At 39.4% G+C, this 17749-nt stretch overlaps 1 pseudogene; it reads left to right on the top strand.

The window, feature by feature from the left end:
* The first annotated feature begins 14533 nt into the window (after nt 1-14533).
* Nucleotides 14534-15968, top strand: LOC131745759 (heterogeneous nuclear ribonucleoprotein H-like; annotated as a pseudogene).
* The last annotated feature ends 1781 nt before the right edge of the window (nt 15969-17749 follow it).

Below are 17749 nucleotides of genomic sequence, written 5' to 3'. Positions count from 1 at the left end.
ATTGTATACATGTGCCACATCCATTCATCTGTTGATGGACACTTAGGTTGCTTCCATGTCCTGGCTGTTGTAGAGCTGCAATGAACATTTTGGTACATGACTCTTTTTGAATTTTGGTTTTCTCAGGGTATATGCCGAGTAGTGGGATTGCTGGGTCGTATGGTAGTTCTATTTGTAGTTTTTTAAGGAACCTCCATACTGTTCCCCATAGTGGCTCTATCAATTTACATTCCCACCAGCAGTGCAAGAGTGTTCCCTTTTCTCCGCACCCTCTCCAGCATTTATTGTTTCTAGATTTTTTGATGATGGCCATTCTGACCAGTGTGACATGATATCTCATTGTAGTTTTGATTTGCATTTCTCTAATAATTAATGATGTTGAGCATTCTTTCATGAGTTTGTTGGCAATCTGTATATCTTCCTTGGAGAAATGTCTATTTAGGTTTTTGGCCCATTTTTGGATTGGGTTGTTTGTTTTTCTGTTATTGAGCTGCATGAGTTGCTTATAAATTTTGGAGATTAATTCTTTGTCAGTTGCTTCATTTGCAACTATTTTCTCCCAGTCTGAAGTTTGTCTTTTGGTCTTGCTTATGGTATCTTTTTCTGTGGAAAAGCTTTTAAGTTTCATTAGGTCCCATTTATTTTTGTTTTTATTTCCATTTCTCTAGGAGGTGGGTCAAAAAGGATCTTGCTCTGATTTATGTCATAGAGTGTTCTGCCTATGTTTTCCTCTAAGAATTTGATAGAGTCTGGCTTTACATTTAGGTCTTTAACCCATTTTGAGTTTATTTTTGTGTATGGTGTTAGGGAGTGTTTTAATTTCATACTTTTACATGTAGCTGTCCAGTTTTCCCAGCACCACTTATTGAAGAGGCTGTCTTTTCTCCACTGTATATTCTTGCCTCCTTTATCAAAGATAAGGGGACCATATGTGTGTGGGTTTATCTCTGGGCTTTCTGTCCTGTTCCATTGATCTATATTTCTATTTTTGTGCCAGTACCATACTGTCTTGTTACTGTAGCTTTGTAGTATAGTCTGAAGTCAGGGAGGCTGATTCCTGCAGCTCCTTTCTTCTTTCTGAATATTGCTTTGGCTATTTGGGGTCTTTTGTGTTTCCATACAAATTGTGAAATTTTTTGTTCAAGTTCTGTGAAAAATGCCATTGGTAGTTTGATAGGGATTGCATTGAATCTGTAGATTGCTTTGGGTAGTAGAGTCATTTTCACATTGTTGATTCTTCCAATCCAAGAACATGGTATATCTCTCCATCTGTTTGTATCATCTTTAATTTCTTTCATCAGTGTCATATAATTTTCTGCATACAGTTCTTTTGTCTCCTTAGGTAGGTTTATTGCTAGATATTTTATTCTTTTTGTTGCAATGGTAAATGTGAGTGTTTCCTTAATTTCTTTTTCAGATTTTTCATCATTAGTGTATAAGACTGCCAGAGATGTCTGGGCATTAATTTGTATCCTGCTACTTTATCAAATTCATTGATTAGCTCTAGTAGTTTTCTGGTAGCATATTTAGGATTCTCTATGTATAGTATCATGTCATCTGCAAACAGTGACAGCTTTACTTCTTCTTTTCCTATTTGGATTCCTTTTATTTCTTTTTCTTCTCTGATTGCTGTGCTAGAACTTCCAAAACTATGTTGAATAAGAGTGGTGAGAGTGGGCAACCTTGTCTTGTTCCTGATCTTAGTGGAAATGGTTTCAGTTTTTCACCATTGAGGATGATATTGGCTGTGGGTTTGTCATATATGGCCTTTATTATTTTGAGGAAAGTTCCCTTTATGCCTACTTTCTGCAGAGTTTTTGTCATAAATGGGTGTTGAATTTTGTCAAAAGCTTTCTCTGCATCTCTTGAGATGATCGTATGGTTTTTCTCCTTCAGTTTGTTAATATGGTGTATCATGCTGATTGATTTGTGTATATTGAAGAATCCTTGCATTCCTGGAATAAACTCCACTTGATCGTGGTGTATGATCCTTTTAATGTGCTGTTGGATTCTGTTTGCTAGTATTTTGTTGAGGATTTTTGCATTTATGTTCATCCGTGATATTGGCCTGTAGTTTTCTTTCTTTGTGACGTCTTTGTCTGGTTTTGGTATCAGGGTGATGCTGGTCTCATAGAATGAGTTTGGGAGTTTCCTCCCTCTGCTATCTTTTGGAAGAGTTTGAGAAGGATAGTTGTTAGCTCTTCTCTAAATGTTTGATAGAATTCACCTGTGATGCCATCTGGTCCTGGGCTTTTGTTTGTTGGAAGCTTTTTAATCACAGTTTCAATTTCAGTGCTTGTGATTGGTCTGTTCATATTTTCTATTTCTTCCTGGTTCAGTCTCGACAGGTTGTGCATTTCTAAGAATTTGTCCATTTCTTCCAGGTTGTCCATTTTATTGGCATAGAGTTGCTTGTAGTAATCTCTCATAATCTTTTGTATTTCTGCAGTGTCAGTTGTTACTTCTCTGTTTTCATTTCTTATTCTATTGATTTGAGTCTTCTCCCTTTTTTTCTTGATTAGTCTGGCTAATGGCTTGTCAATTTTGTTTCTCTTCTCAAAGAACCAGCTTTTAGTTTTATTGATCTTTGCTATCATTTCCTTCATTTCTTTTTAATTTATTTGTGATCTGATCTTTATGATTTCTTTCCTTCTGCTAAATTTTTGGTTTTTTTGTTCTTCTTTCTCTAATTGCTTTAGGTGCAAGGTTAGGTTGTTTATTCGAGATGTTTCCTGTTTCTTAAGGTATGATTGTATTGCTATAAACTTCCCTCTTAGAACTGCTTTTGTATATCCCATAGGTTTTGCGTCGTCATGTCTCCATTGTCATTTGTTTCTATGTATTTTTTTATTTCCTCTTTGATTTCTTCAGTTATCACTTCATTATTAAGTAGTGTATTGTTTAGCCTCCATGTGTTTGTATTTTTTACAGATCTTTTCCTGTAATTGATATCTAGTCTCATAGCGTTGTGGTCGGAAAAGATACTTGATTTGATTTCAATTTTCTTAAATTTACCAAGGCTAGATTTGTGACCCAGGATATGATCTATCCTGGAGAATGTTCTATGAGCACTTGAGAAAAATGTGTATTCTGTTGTTTTTGGATGGAATGTCTTATAAATATCAATTAAGTCCATCTTGTTTAATGTATCATTTAAAACTTGTGTTTCCGTATTTATTTTCATTTTGGATGATGTGTCCATTGGTGAAAGTGGGGTGTTAAAGTCCCCTACTATGATTGTGTTACTGTTGATTTCCCCTTTTATGGCTGTTAGTATTTGCCTTATGTATTGAGGTGCTCCTATGTTGGGTGCATAAATATTTACAATTGTTATATCTTCTTCATGGATTGGTCCCTTGATCACTATGTAGTATCCTTCTTTGTCTCTTGTAATAGTCTTTATTTTAAAGTCTATTTTGTCTGATATGAGAATTGCTACTCCAACTTTCTTCTGATTTCCATTTGCATGGAGTATCTTTATCCCTCACTTTCAGTCTGTATGTGTCCCTAGGTCTGAAGTTGGTCTCTTGTAGACAGCATATATATGGGTCTTGTATTTGTATCCATTCAGCCAATCTGTGTCTTTTGGTGGGACCATTTAATCCATTTACATTTAAGGTAATTATCGATATGTATGTTCCTATTACCATTTACTTAATTGTTTCGGGTTTGTTCTTGTAGGTCTTTTCCTTCTCATGTGTTTCTTGCCTAGAGAAGTTCCTTTAGCATTTGTTGTAAAGCTGGTTTGGTGGTGCTGAACTCTCTCAGCTTTTGCTTGTCTGTAAAGGTTTTAATTTCTCCATCAAATCTGATTGAGATCCTTGCTGGATAGAGTCATCCTGGTTGTAGGTTTTTTTCCTTCATCACTTTAAATATGTCCTGCCACTCCCTTCTGGCTTGTAGAGTTTCTGCTGAAAGATCAGATGTTAGCCTTATGGGGATTCCCTTGTGTGTTATTTGTTGTTTTTCCCTTGCTGCTTTTAATATGTTTTCTTTGTATTTAATTTTTGACAGTTTGATTATTATGTGTCTCGGTGTGTTTATCCTTGGGTTTATCCTGTATGGGACTCTCTGTGCTTCCTGGACTTGGTTGACTCTTTCCTTTCCTATATTAGGGAAGTTTTCAACTATAATCTCTTCAAATATTTTCTCAGTCCCTTTCTTTTTCTTTTCTTCTTCTGGGACCCCTATAATTCAAATGTTGGTGTGTTTAATGTTGTCCCAGAGGTCTCTGAGACTGTCCTCAGTTCTTTTCATTCTTTTTTCTTTCTTCTGCTCTGCAGTAGTTATTTCCACTATCTTATCTTCCAGGTCACTTATCCATTCTTCTGCGTCAGTTATTCTGCTATTGATCCCATCTAGAGTATTTTTAATTTCATTTATTGTGTTGCTCATCGTTACTTGCTTCCTCTTTATTTCTTCTAGGTCCTTGTTAAAAGTTTCTTGCAATTTGTCTATTCTATTTCCAAGATTTTGCATCATCTTTACCATCATTATTCTGAATTCTTTTTCAGGTAGACTGCCTGTTTCCTCTTCATTTGTTAGGTCTGGTGGGTTTTTATCTTGCTCCTTCATCTGCTGTGTGTTTTTCTGTCTTCTCATTTTGCTTATCTTACTATGTTTGGGGTCTCCTTTTTTCAGGCTGCAGATTCGTAGTTCCCGTTGTTTTTGGTGACTGTCCCCAGTGGCTAAGGTTGGTTCAGTGGGTTGAGTAGGTTTCCCTGTTGGGGGGGACTAATGCCTATGTTCTGGTGGATGAGGCTGGATCTTGTCTTTCAGGTGGGCAGGTCCATGTCTGGTGGTGTGTTTTGGGATGTTGGTAGCCTTATTATGATTTTAGGCAGCCTCTCTGCTAATGGATGGGGCTGTAGTCCTGTCTTGCTATTTGTTTGGCATAGGGTGTCCAGCACTGTACGTTGCTGGTCCTTGAGTGAAGCTGGGTCTTGGTGTTGAGATGGAGATCTCTGGGAGATTTTCGCTGTTTGATATTGCGTGGAGCTGGGAGGTCTCTTGTGGACCAGTGTCCTGAGGTTGGTTCCCCCACCTCAGAGACACAGCCCTGACGCCTGGCTGGAGTGCCAAGAGCCTTTAATCCACACAGCTCAAAATAAGAGGGAGAAAAAATAGAAAGGAAAGAAAGAAAGGAAGGAAGAAAGGAAGGAAGGGAGGAAGGAAGAAAGGAAAAAAGGGGGGAAGAAAGGAAGGAAGAAAGCAAGAAAGGAAGGAAGGAAGTTAGAAAGGAAGAAAGGGAGGAAGGAAGAGAGGAAGGAAGGAAGGAAGGGAGGAAGAAAGGGAGGAAGAAAGGGAGGAAGAAAGGAAGGAAGGAAGCGAGGAAGGAAGGGAGGAAGAAAGGAAGGAAGGAGGAAAGAAAGGAAGGAAGAAAGGAAGAAAGAAGGAAGAAGACAAATAAAGTAGAATAAAATATAGTTTTTAAAGTAAAAAATAATTATTAAAAAGAAAAATTTTATTTAAAAAAACGGGCCGGTCAGAACCCTAGGACAAATAGTGAAAGCAAAGCTATACACACAAAATCTCACATAGCAGCACACACATACACCCTCACAAAAAGAAAAAAGGGGAAAATAATAGTATATCTTGCTCCCAAAGTCCACCTCCTCAACTTGGGATATTTCGCTGTCTATTCAGGTTTTCCACAGATGCAGGGCACTTTAAGTTGATTGTGGAGCTTTAATCCTCTGCTTCTGAGGCTGCTGGGAGAGACCTCCCCTTCTCCTCTTTGTTCACACCGCTCCTGGGGTTCAGCTTTGGACTTGGCACCGCCTCTGCGCGTAAGTCATCTGAGGGCGTCTGCTCTTCGCTCAGACAGGACGGGGTTAAAGGAGCAGCTGATTCAGGGGCTCTGGCACAGGCCGGGGGGAGGGAGGGACATGGATGCGGGGCGAGCCTGCGGCGGCAGAGGCCGGCATGACGCTGCACCAGCCCGAGGCGCGCCGCGCGTTCTCCCGGGGAAGCTGTCCCTGGGTCCCGGGACCCTGGCAGTGGCGGGCTGCACAACCTCCCGGGAGGGGAGGTGTGGAGAGTGACCTGTGCTCGCACACAGGCCTCTTGATGGCGGCAGCAGCAAACCTAGCGTCCCACACCCGTCTCTGGTGTCCACGCCGAGAGCCGCGGCTTACGCCCGTTTCTGGAGCTCCTTTACGTGGTGCGCTTAATCCCCTCTCCTCTCGCACCAGAAAACAAAAAGGCAAGAAAAAAGTCTCTTGCCTCTTCGGCAGCTCCAGACTTTTTCCCAGACTCCCGCCCGGCTAGCCGTGGTGTACTAGCCCCTTCAGGCTGTGTTCACGCAGCCAACCCCAGTCCTCTCCCGGCATCGGACCGAAGCCCGAGCCTCAGCTCCCAGCCCCGGCCCGTCCCAGCGGGTGAGCAGACAAGCCTCTCAGGCTGGTGAGTGCTGGTCGGCACCGGTCCTCTGCGGGAATCTCTCCGCTGTGTCCTCCGCACCCGTTACTGTGCTCTCCTCCATGGCTCCGAAGCTTCCCCCCATCCACCCACAGTCTCCGCCCGTGAAGGGGCTTCTAGTGTGTGGAAACTTTTCCTCTTTCACAGCTCTCTCCCACTGGTGCAGGTCCCGTCCCTATTCTTTTGTCTCTGCTTATTCTTTTTTCTTTTGCCCTACCCAGGTATGTGGGGAGTTTCTTGCCTTTTGGGAGGTCTGAGGTCTTCTGCCAGCGATCAGTGGGTGTTCTATAGGAGCAGTTCCACGTGTAGATGTATTTGTGATGTATCTGTGGGGAGAAAGGTGATCTCCGCGTCTTAGTCTTCCGCCATCTTCTCTGTCTCCTAACTTTTTATTTGATGCTAGACATTGTTGTTTTACCTTGTTAGGTGCTGTATATTTTTGCACTCCTATAATTATTCCTGAGCTTTGTTTTGGACATAGTTAATTAGAAATATTTTGATCCTTTGAAGCTTGCTGTTAACTTCATTAGGTGCGACCAAAGTAAACTTTAATCCAGAGCTAGTTTTTATTCCACTGCTGAGGCAATGCCTACGAAGTACAATTGAACACCTTTTAATTTCACTATTTTCTTCTTTTTTTTTTTTCACCCATGCCGTGTGACATGCAGGATCTTAGTTCCCCAACCAGGGATTGAACCCATGCTCCTGCGTTGGAAGCACAGAGTCCTAACCACTGGACCACCAGGGAATTCCCTCCATTATTTTCTATCCTTATAATTTTTCGCTATCCCTAGTTCTGAGTCCCAGGGCTTGTACCTTCTGCTCTTTTCAGTTGGTTATTTCCCTAGCCTTAAGTAGTTTCTTCATAAACATGCTCTGATCAGTACTTAACTGAAAACTCAAAGGGTGACATTCTGCAGATCTCCAGAACTTTCTACTATGTGTCTCTCTCCTCTCCAGTACTGTGCCTAGCATATCATACCTGCCTTGGCTTATCTGGACATCCTGCTCTGTCTCCTCAACTAAGGCATATCACTGAGCTCCACCTAAGTTCTCTTCCTGTGCTCTGGCCTGAAAATTCTGTCCAGACAGTAAGCGGGGGCAATTGTTTGTTTCCTCTTTCTAAGGAATCACTCTTCTGTATAGCTTGATGGCCAATGTCTAAAAAATGTTGTTTTATATATTTTCTTTAATTGTTCAGCTGTTTTAGATGGGAAGGTGAATCAGGCTTGGCTGAAATCAGAAGTCCCTTCTAGTCTTTTTTAAAAATAACACACATACACATACATACATATACACATATGTGTATTTAACAAGCTCTTTATCATATTGCTTATACTCTTTTATGTTTTGCTTTTTTCAATAATGGTATATTCTGGTCAAGAACAAATTCAAAATTAAAAATGTAAAACCCTTAAAATGCCTAATATTGCACATAATTAAATAGCAAATTTTATGTTTGTAAATGCATACTTTTTAATGACTGATAAATTCTTTCTTACTTTTTAATTTATTCATATCTTGGTGAATGGAATACCATCTAGGCCCCAAGTAGGTATGGTTAGTGTGTGGCTGGGAATATCTGCTCCAACATATCCATTTCCCTAGGCCTTAGGTTTCATTCTTACAGAATCCCAAAGAGGTTTTGGCATCTCAGCTTCATTCGCTATAGACCATCATTGAAGCCAGGCCCACTAGCAACCAAGCAAATTGTTAGAGTCATACACAGAGACTCAACAAACATATTAAATCTCCAATCCTAGGTAAGAGCACCTATGTTAATAAATTTGGCCAGATCCTATCTTATTTTTTTCTAATTTTTTAACTGAATGAAAGATTCTTTAAATTCTATAGTGCTTTACAAATTTCAAAAGTTTCACACACATGATTTCATATAATCCCATAATAATCTCTTTTTTCTTTTCCTCTACCCCTATATTGCCCCTCCCCTCTTCCCTCTCCCCACTGGTAACCCCTAGTTTGTTCTCTTATATCAGTGATTCTGTTTCTTTTTTCTTTTATTCACTGTTTGTATGTGTTTAGATTCCACATATAAGTGATATCATACAGTATTTGTCTTTCTCTGTCTGACTTATTTCACTTAGCATAATACCTTCCAAGTCCATCCATGTTGCTGCAAATGTCAAAATTTCATTCTTTTTTATGGCTGAGTAGTATCCCACATCTTCTTTATACATTCATATGTAATGGACACTTAGGTTGTTTCCATACAGATCCTTCCTTACTTTTTTCCTTGGACTGACCCCTGTAGAATATACTCTAAACATGCTTTCCAGATTTCTGACAATGCAAGTTGTCCTTTAACTGCTGTGTTTTCTGTGTATATGGTAATTACTCCTCTTCAATATATCGTGCAACTTTCCTTCTGAGCTCTACTGGGAACTAGTTATTGTTGTGGGCTTAGTGGGATCCTTGATGTGGGTCTTGAGGAGATATATATATATATATATATTTAATTTGGGTATTATCAGCATATAAATTATATTTAAGTCATAAGATTGGTTGTGGCCACTTACTCACCAAGAAAGTGAGTTTAGACATGGAAGAAAAGAGGTGGAAGGGCCAAACCCAACATTTAGAGATCAGGTTGAGGAAGATGAACCAACAAAGGAGGAACGGCCAATGAGGTAAAAGGAAGACTGATTCCTAAAAGCAAATGAAGAGTATGATTCAGGGAGAAAAGAGAGATCAATGAACTGAGAATTGACCATTGGCTATGGCCACATAAAGCCTATTGTTGATGTTGGCAGGCAGTTTGAGTTGACTATTGGTGGCAAAACTCTGATTGGAGTAGGTTTAAGAGAATACATGGAAAGAACTTATAAAACAGAGAATACAGTCAACATTTTTGAAGAGTTTTTTAAATAGAAAGAGTGGAGAACTAGAGTGGGAGCTGGAGGAAAGTGTCAACTCAAGGGACAACTCCTCTCTCTGTTTTAGGATGGGATGTTTTGGAGCATGTTTCTATGCTTGTGTGAATGATCCAGTAGAGACAGAAGAGTTAATGTGCAGGAAGCCATGGGGAGAATTACCAGAGTTATGTCCTTGATGAGTTGAGATGAGAAAGAACGGGATCTAATGCTCAAATGGAGGGGTTGGCTTTAGGAGCATAGATAATTCATTTTTACAAATAGGAAGAAAGGCAGTATCTGGGCACATATATGCAGTGGGTAGATGTGATAATAGTAGGAACTTGTGGAAATTCCCTTTTGAGTGCTTTTAATTTCTCAGTGCATTAGTAAATAAGGTCAATTTGGAAACAATTTTTTTTTTTTGTGGTACGCAGGCCTCTCACTGTTGTGGCCTCTCCCGTTGTAGAGCACAGGCTCAGGCCCAGCCGCTCCGCGGCATATGGGATCTTCCCAGACCGGGGTGCGAACCCGTGTCCCCTGCATCGGCAGGCGGATTCTCAACCACTGCGCCACCAGGGAAGCCTGGAAACAATATTTTTGAAAAATTCACTCAAATTTTACAAAACCTAGTTTTCATTAATTAATTTTATTGAGGTATAATTGACATACAGTAAAATGTGCAGATCTTATGTGTATAGTTTGATCATTTAAGACAATTGTACACCCTCATGTAATAAACACCCCAGGCAAGACAAACACAGGACATTTCCATCAACACAGCAAAGTGCCTCCAGCCGCTGTCTATTCAAGTCCCTCATGTCTCTCCCTTCCACCTCCTGCTGCCCAGCAATGCCAGGCAACAACTGTTCTAATTTTTATCAGTATAGATGCATTTTTCATCTTTTAAATCTTCATATAGATGGAATAATAAAGTAGGCAGTGTTTTGTGTCTAGTTTCTTTTCTCAATACAATGTTTTTGAAATCATCTATTTTATTATGTGTATCAATAGTTCATTATTTGTTATTGCTCAGTAGTATTCCATTGCATGAATATACCACAATGTGTATTATTCCCCTATTGGTGAACATTTGGGTTGTTTCTGGTTTCCGGCTACAATGAATAAGCTGCTATGAACATTCTTGTGCTAATCTTTTTTTTAAAATAGATCTTTTTCTTAAAAAAAAAATTATTTATTTATATTTTTGGCTGCATTGGGTCTTCGTTGCTGTGTGCAGGCTTTCTCTAGTTGCTGTGAGCGAGGGTTACTCTTCGTTGTGGTGTGCGGGCTTCTCATTGAAGTGGCTTCTCTTGTTGTGGATAATGGACTCTAGGCCATCAGTAGTTGTGGCACGCAGGCTCAGTAGTTGTGGCTCAAGGGCTTAGTTGCTCTGCGGCATGTGGGATCTTCACAGACCAGGGCTCGAACCTGTGTCCCCTGCATTGGCAGGTGGATTCTTAACCACTGTGCCACGAGGAGAGTTCCTTTAATAGATCTCTACTGGAGCATAATTGCTTCACAATACCATGTTACTTTCTGTTGCACAATAAAGTGAATCAGCCATATGCATAGACATGTCCCCATATTCCCTTCCTCTTGAGAGTCCCTCCCATCCTCCCTATCCCACCCCTCTAGGTCATTGCAAAGCACCGAGCCGATCTCCCTGTGCTATGCTGCTGCTTCCCACCAGCCAACTATTTTACATTCCATAGTATATATATGTCAATGCTACTCTCACTTCGTGCCAGCTTCGCCCTCCCACCCCATGTCATCAAGTCCATTCTCTATGTTTACCTCTTTATTCCTGCCCTGCAACTAGGTTCATCAGTAACGTATTTTTTTTAGATTCCATATATATGTGTTAGCATACGGTATTTGTTTTTCTCTTTCTGACTTACTTCACTCTGTATGACAGACTCTAGGTCCATCCACCTCATGACAGATAACTCAATTTCATTTCTTTTTATGGCTGAGTAATATTCCATTGTATATATGTGCCACATCTCCTTTATCCATTCATCTGTCGATGGACACTTAGGTTGCTTCCATGTCCTGGCTATTGTAAATAGTGCTGCAATGAATATTGTGGTGCATGACTCTTTTTGAATTATGGTTTTCTCAGGGTGTATGTCCAGTAGTGGGATTGCTGGGTCATATGGTAGTTCTATTTTTAGTTTTTTAAGGAACCACCATACTGTTATCCATAGTGGCTGTATCAATTTACATTCCCACCAATAGTGCAAGAGTGTTCCCTTTTCTCCACACCCTCTCCAGCATTTATTGTTTGTAGATTTTTCAATAATGACCATTCTGACAGGTGTGAGGTGATACCTCATTGTAGTTTTGACTTGCATTTCTCTAATAATTAGTGATGTTGAGCACCCCTTTATGTGTTTGGTGGCAGTCTGTATATCTTCTTTGGATAAATGTCTATTTAGGTCTTCTGCCCATTTTTGGATTGGGTTGTTTGTTTTTTTATATTGAGCTCCATGAGCAGTTTGTATATTTTGGAGATTAATCTTTTGTCAGCTGCTTTGTTTGCAAATATATTCTCCCATTCTGAGGGTTGTCTTTTCATCTTCTTTATGGTTTATGTTGCTGTGCAGAAGCTTTGAAGTTTCATTAAGTCCCATTTGTTTATTTTTGTTTTTATTTCCATTTCTCTAGGAGGTGGGTCAAAAAGGAACTTGCTGTGATTTATGTCATAGAATGTTCTGCCTATGTTTTCCTCTAAGAGATTTATATTGTCTGGCCACACATTTTGGTCTTTAATACATTTGGAGTTTATTTTTGTGTATGGTGTTAGGGAGTGTTCTAATTTCATTTTTTTTACATGTAGCTGTCCAGTTTTCCCAGCACCACTTATTGAAGAGGCTGTCTTTTCTCCACTGTATATTCTTGCCTCCTTTATCAAAGATAAGGGGACCATATGTGTGTGGGTTTATCTCTGGGCTTTCTGTCCTGTTCCATTGATCTATATTTCTATTTTTGTGCCAGTACCATACTGTCTTGTTACTGTAGCTTTGTAGTATAGTCTGAAGTCAGGGAGGCTGATTCCTGCAGCTCCTTTCTTCTTTCTGAATATTGCTTTGGCTATTTGGGGTCTTTTGTGTTTCCATACAAATTGTGAAATTTTTTGTTCAAGTTCTGTGAAAAATGCCATTGGTAGTTTGATAGGGATTGCATTGAATCTGTAGATTGCTTTGGGTAATATAGTTATTTTCACAGTGTTGATTCTTCCAATCCAAGAACATGGTATATCTCTCCATCTGTTTGTATCATCTTTAATTTCTTTCATCAGTGTCTTATAGTTTTCTGCATACAAGTCTTTTGTCTCCTTAGGTAAGTTTATTCCTAGGTATTTTATTCTTTTGTGTTTCCATAATTTGTCTTTCAGATTTTTCATCATTAGTGTATGGGAATGGCAGAGATTTCTGTGCATTAATTTTGTATCCTGCTACTTCACCAAATTCACTGATTAGCTCTAGTGGTTTTCTGAAAGCATCTTAAGGATTCTCTTTGTATAGTATCATGTCATCTGCAAACAGTGACAGTTTTACTTCTTCTTTTCTGATTTGGATTCCTTTTATTTCTTTTTTTTCTCTGATTGATGTAGCCAAAACTTCCAAAGCCATGTTGAACAATAGTGGTGTGAGTGGGCAACCTTGTCTTGTTCCTGATCTTAGTGGAAATGGTTTCAGGTTCTCACCACTGAGAATGATGTTGGCTGTGGGTTAGTCATATATGGCCTTTATTATGTTGAGGTAAGTTCCCCCTATGCCTACTTTCTGGAGGATTTTTATCATAAATGGTGTTGAATTTATTCAAAAGCTTTCTCTGCATCTGTTGAGATGATCATATGGTTTTTATTCTTCAATTTGTTAATATGTTTTATCACATTGATTGCTTTGTATATATTGAAGAATCCTTGCATTCCTGGGGTAAACCCCACTTGATCATGGTGTATGATCCTTTTAATGTGCTGTTGGATTCTGTTTGCTAGTATTTGTTGAGGATTTTTGCATCTTTGTTCATCTGTGATACTTGGCTGTAGTTTCCTTTCTTTGTGACATCTTTGTCTGGTTTTGGTATCAGGGTGATGGTGACCTCTTAGATTGAGTTTGGGAGTGTTCCTCCCCTGCTATATTTTGGAAGAGTTTGAGAAGGATAGGTGTTAGCTCTTCTCTAAATGTTTGATAGAATTCACCTGTGAAGCCATCTGGTCCTGGGCTTTTGTTTGTTGGAAACTTTTTAATCACAGTTTCAATTTCAGTGCTTGTGATTGGTCTGTTTAAATTTTCTATTTCTTTCTGGTTCAGTCTCAGAAGGTTGTGCATTTCTAAGAATTTGTCCATTTCTTCCACATTGTCTATTGTTTTGGCATATAGTTGCTTGTAGTAATCTCTCATGATCCTTTGTATTTCTGCAGTGTCAGTTGTTACTTCTCGTTTTACATTTCTAATTTGTTGATTTGAGTCTTCTCCCTTTTTTTCTTGATGAGTCTGGCTAATGGTTTATCAGTTTTGTTTATCATCTCAAAGAACCAGCTTTTTGTTTTATTCATCTTTGCTATCATTTCCTTCACTTCTTTTTCATTTACTTCTGATCTGATCTTTATGATTTCTTTCCTTCTGCTAACTCTGGAATTTTTTTGTTCTTTTTTCTCTAATTGCTTTAGTTGTAAGGTTAGGTTGTTTATTTGAGATTTGTCTTGTTTCTTGAGATAGGATTGTATTGTTGTAAACTTACCCTTAGAACTGCTTTTGCTTCATCCCATAGATTTTGGGTCACTGTGTTTTCATTGTCATTTGTTTCTAGGTATTTTTTGATTTCCTCTTTGATTTCTTCAGTGATCTCTTGGTTATTTAGTAGCATATTGTTTAGCCTCCATGTGTTGTATTTTTTTACAGTTTTTTTTCCTGTAATTGATACCTAGTTTCATAGTATTGTAGTCAGAAAAGATACTTGATAGGATTTCAATTTTCTTAAATTTACCAAAGCTTGGTTTGTGACCCAAGATATGATCTATCCTGGAGAATGTTCCATGAGTGCTTGAGAAGGAAGTGTATTCTGTTGTTTTTGGATGGAATGTCCATAAATATCAATTGATTTTCTTCTCAGCCATGCTGAAGTTGTGTGTGGAGTCTGTTTTGACACCAGGACCCCCTAAGAGATGTTGATGTTGGGCACCAAAGGTGGTGAGGGATTCGTGGTGAAGGTCCGGGGCTTGTCCTGGTATTGCTCAGCCGACGAAGTGCAGCGGTTTTTTTCTGACTGCAAAATTCAAAATGGGGCTCAAGGTATTAGTTTCATCTACACCAGAGAAGGCAGACTGAGTGGCGAGGATTTAGTTGAACTTGAATCAGAAGATGAAGTCAAATTGGCCCTGAAAAAAGACAGAGAAACTATGGGACACAGATATGTTGAAGTATTCAAGTCAAACAACATTAAAATGGATTGGGTGTTGAAACATACTGGTCCAAATAGTCCTGGCACGGCCAATGATGCCTTTGTACGGCTTAGAGGACTCCCGTTTGGATGTAGCAAGGAAGAAATTGTTCAGTTCCTCTCAGGGTTGGAAATTGTGCCAAATGGGATAACATTGCTGGTGGACTTCCAGGGGAGCAGTATGGGGGAGGCCTTCGTGCAGTTTGCTTCACAGGAAATAGCTGAAAAGGCTCTAAAGAAACACAAAGAAAGAATAGGGCACAGGTATATTGAAATCTTTAAGAGCAGTCGAGCTGAAGTTAGACTCACTATGATCCACCATGAAAACTTATGCCCATGCAGTGGCCAGGTCCCTATGACAGACCTGGGGCTGGCAGAGGGTATAACAGCATTGGAAGAGGAGCTGGCTTTGAAAGGATGAGGCGTGGTGCTTATGGTGGAGGTTATGGAGGCTATGATGATTATAATGTCTATAATGATGGCTATGGATTTGGATCAGATAGATTTGGAAGAGACCTCAATTATTGTTTTTCAGGAATGTCAGGTCACAGATATGGGAATGGTGGCTCTACTTTCCAGAGCACAACAGGAGACTGTGTACACATGCAGGGATTACCTTAGAGAACTACTGAGAATGACACTTGTAATTTTTTTTCACCACTCAACCCTGTGAGAGTACGTATTGAAATTGGTCCTGATGACAGAGCAACTGGTGAAGCAGACGTCGAGTTTGCAACTTATGAAGATGCTGTGGCAGCTATGGCAAAAGACAAAGCAAATATGCAACACAGATATGTAGAACTCTTCTTGAACTGTACAGCAGGAGCAAGTGGTGGTGCTTAACGAACACAGATATGTAGAGCTCTTCTTGAATTCTACAGCAGGAGCAAGCAGTGGTGCTTATGGTAGCCAAATGATGGGAGGCATGGGCTTGTCAAACCAGTCCAGTTATGGCGGCCCAGCCAGCCAGCAGCTGAGTGGTTGTTATGGAGGTGGCTGTGGTGGCCAGAGCAGCATGAGTGGATATGACCAAGTTTTACAGGAAAACTCCAGTGATTTTCAATCAAACACTGCATAGGCAGCCAAGGAGCAGTGAACAGCAGCTACTACAGTAGTGGAAGCTGAGCATCTATGGGAGTGAATGGAATGGGAGGGATGTCTAGCATGTCCAGTATGAGTGGCGGATGGGGAATGTAATTGATTCTGATCACTGACTCTTGGTCAATATTTTTTTTTTTTTTTTTTGCGGTACGCAAGCCTCTCACTACTGTGGCCTCTCGCGTTGTGGAGCACAGGCTCCGGACGCGCAGGCTCAGTGGCCATGGCTCACGGGCCCAGCCGCTCCGTGGCATGTGGGATCTTCCCATACCGGGGCACGAAACTGTGTCCCCTGCATCGGCAGGCGGACTCTCAACCACTGCGCCACCAGGGAAGCCCAACATTTTTTAAAAGAAAAACAAAACTTAAGTTTTAACAGTTTTGCAATACAAGCTTGTGATTTATGCTTACTCTAAGTGGAAATCAGGATTGTTTTAAAGGCTTAAGTTTCAGTATTTTTGAACACAAACATTCATTTAGGATGTAACTAGGTTGAGTAATCTATTAGTGTTAAATAATTTTCAGTGTTTCTCAAGTTAGTTATATGGTAGGATGTACTTAAGCAGTAGGTTTATTTAGGTTAAAGCAGTTGAATTATGTTAAATGTTGCTTACACCACATTACATTGAACACTGTTTTGATGCATTGTTGAAAGACATGCTTTTTTGTAAAACTCAATATAGGAGCTGTGTGTACAATTAAAAGTGAAACATTTGGCATATTTGTTAATTCTAGTTTCATTTTATAACCTCTATGGCACGTAAGTTTAAGCTATTTTTTAAGTTAATGGGGAAAATTTTGAGATGCGATACCAATACTTTAGGATTTGGGTCTTGGTGTTTGTATGAATTCTGAGGCCTTGATTTAAATCTTTTCATTTTATTGTGATTTTCCTTTTAGGTGTATTGTGCTAAGTGAAACTTGTCGAATAAATCTTCCTTTTAAAAACTGAAAAAAAAAATCAATTAAGTCCATCTTGTTTAATGTGTTATTTAAAGCTTGTGTGTCCTTAGTTATTTTCATTTCAGATGATCTGTCCATTGGTGAAAGTGGAGTGTTAAAGTCCCCTACTATGATTGTGTTACTGTCGATTTCCCCTTTTATGGCTGTTAGCATTTGCCTAATGTATTGAGGTGCTCCTATGCTGGGTGCATAAATATTTACCATTGTTATATCTTCTTCTTGGATTGATCCCTTCATCATTATGTAGTATCCTTCTTTGTCTCTTGTAATAGTCTTTATTTTAAAGTCTAGTTTGTCTGATATGAGAATTGCTACTCCAGCTTTCTTTTGATTTCCATTTGCATGGAATATCTTTTTCCATCCCTTCACTTTCAGTCTGTATGTGTCCCTAGGTCTGAAGTGGGTCTCTTATGGAGAGCATATGTACGGGTCTTGTTTTTGTATCCATTCAGCCAGTCTATGTCTTTTGGTTGGAGCATTTAATCCATTTACATTTGAGGTAGTTATCGATATGTATGTTCTTATTACCATTTTCTTAATTGTTTTGGGTTTGTTTTTGTAGTTCTTTTCCTTCTCTTTTGTTTCCTGCCTAGAGAAGTTCCTTTAGCATTTGTTGTAAAGCTGGTTTGGTGGTGCTGAATTCTGTCAGCTTTGCTTGTCTGTAAGAGTTTTAATTTCTCATCTGAATGAGATCCTTGCTGGGTAGAGTAATCTTCGTTGTAGGTTTTTCCCTTTCATCACCTAAATTTGTCCTGCCACTCCCTTCTGGCTTGCAGAGTTTCTGCTGAAAGATCAGCTTTTAACCTTATGGGGATTCCCTTGTATGTTATTTGTTGTTTTTCCCTTGCTGCTTTTAATATTTTTTCTTTGTATTTAATTTTTGATAGTTTGATTAATATGTGTCTTGGTGTGTTTCTCCCTGGATTTATCCTGTATGGGACCCTCTG

This window comes from Kogia breviceps, chromosome 1, assembly GCF_026419965.1.
Source record: "Kogia breviceps isolate mKogBre1 chromosome 1, mKogBre1 haplotype 1, whole genome shotgun sequence".
NCBI lineage: Eukaryota > Metazoa > Chordata > Mammalia > Artiodactyla > Physeteridae > Kogia > Kogia breviceps.
This window is presented reverse-complemented; position numbering and strand designations above follow the sequence as displayed.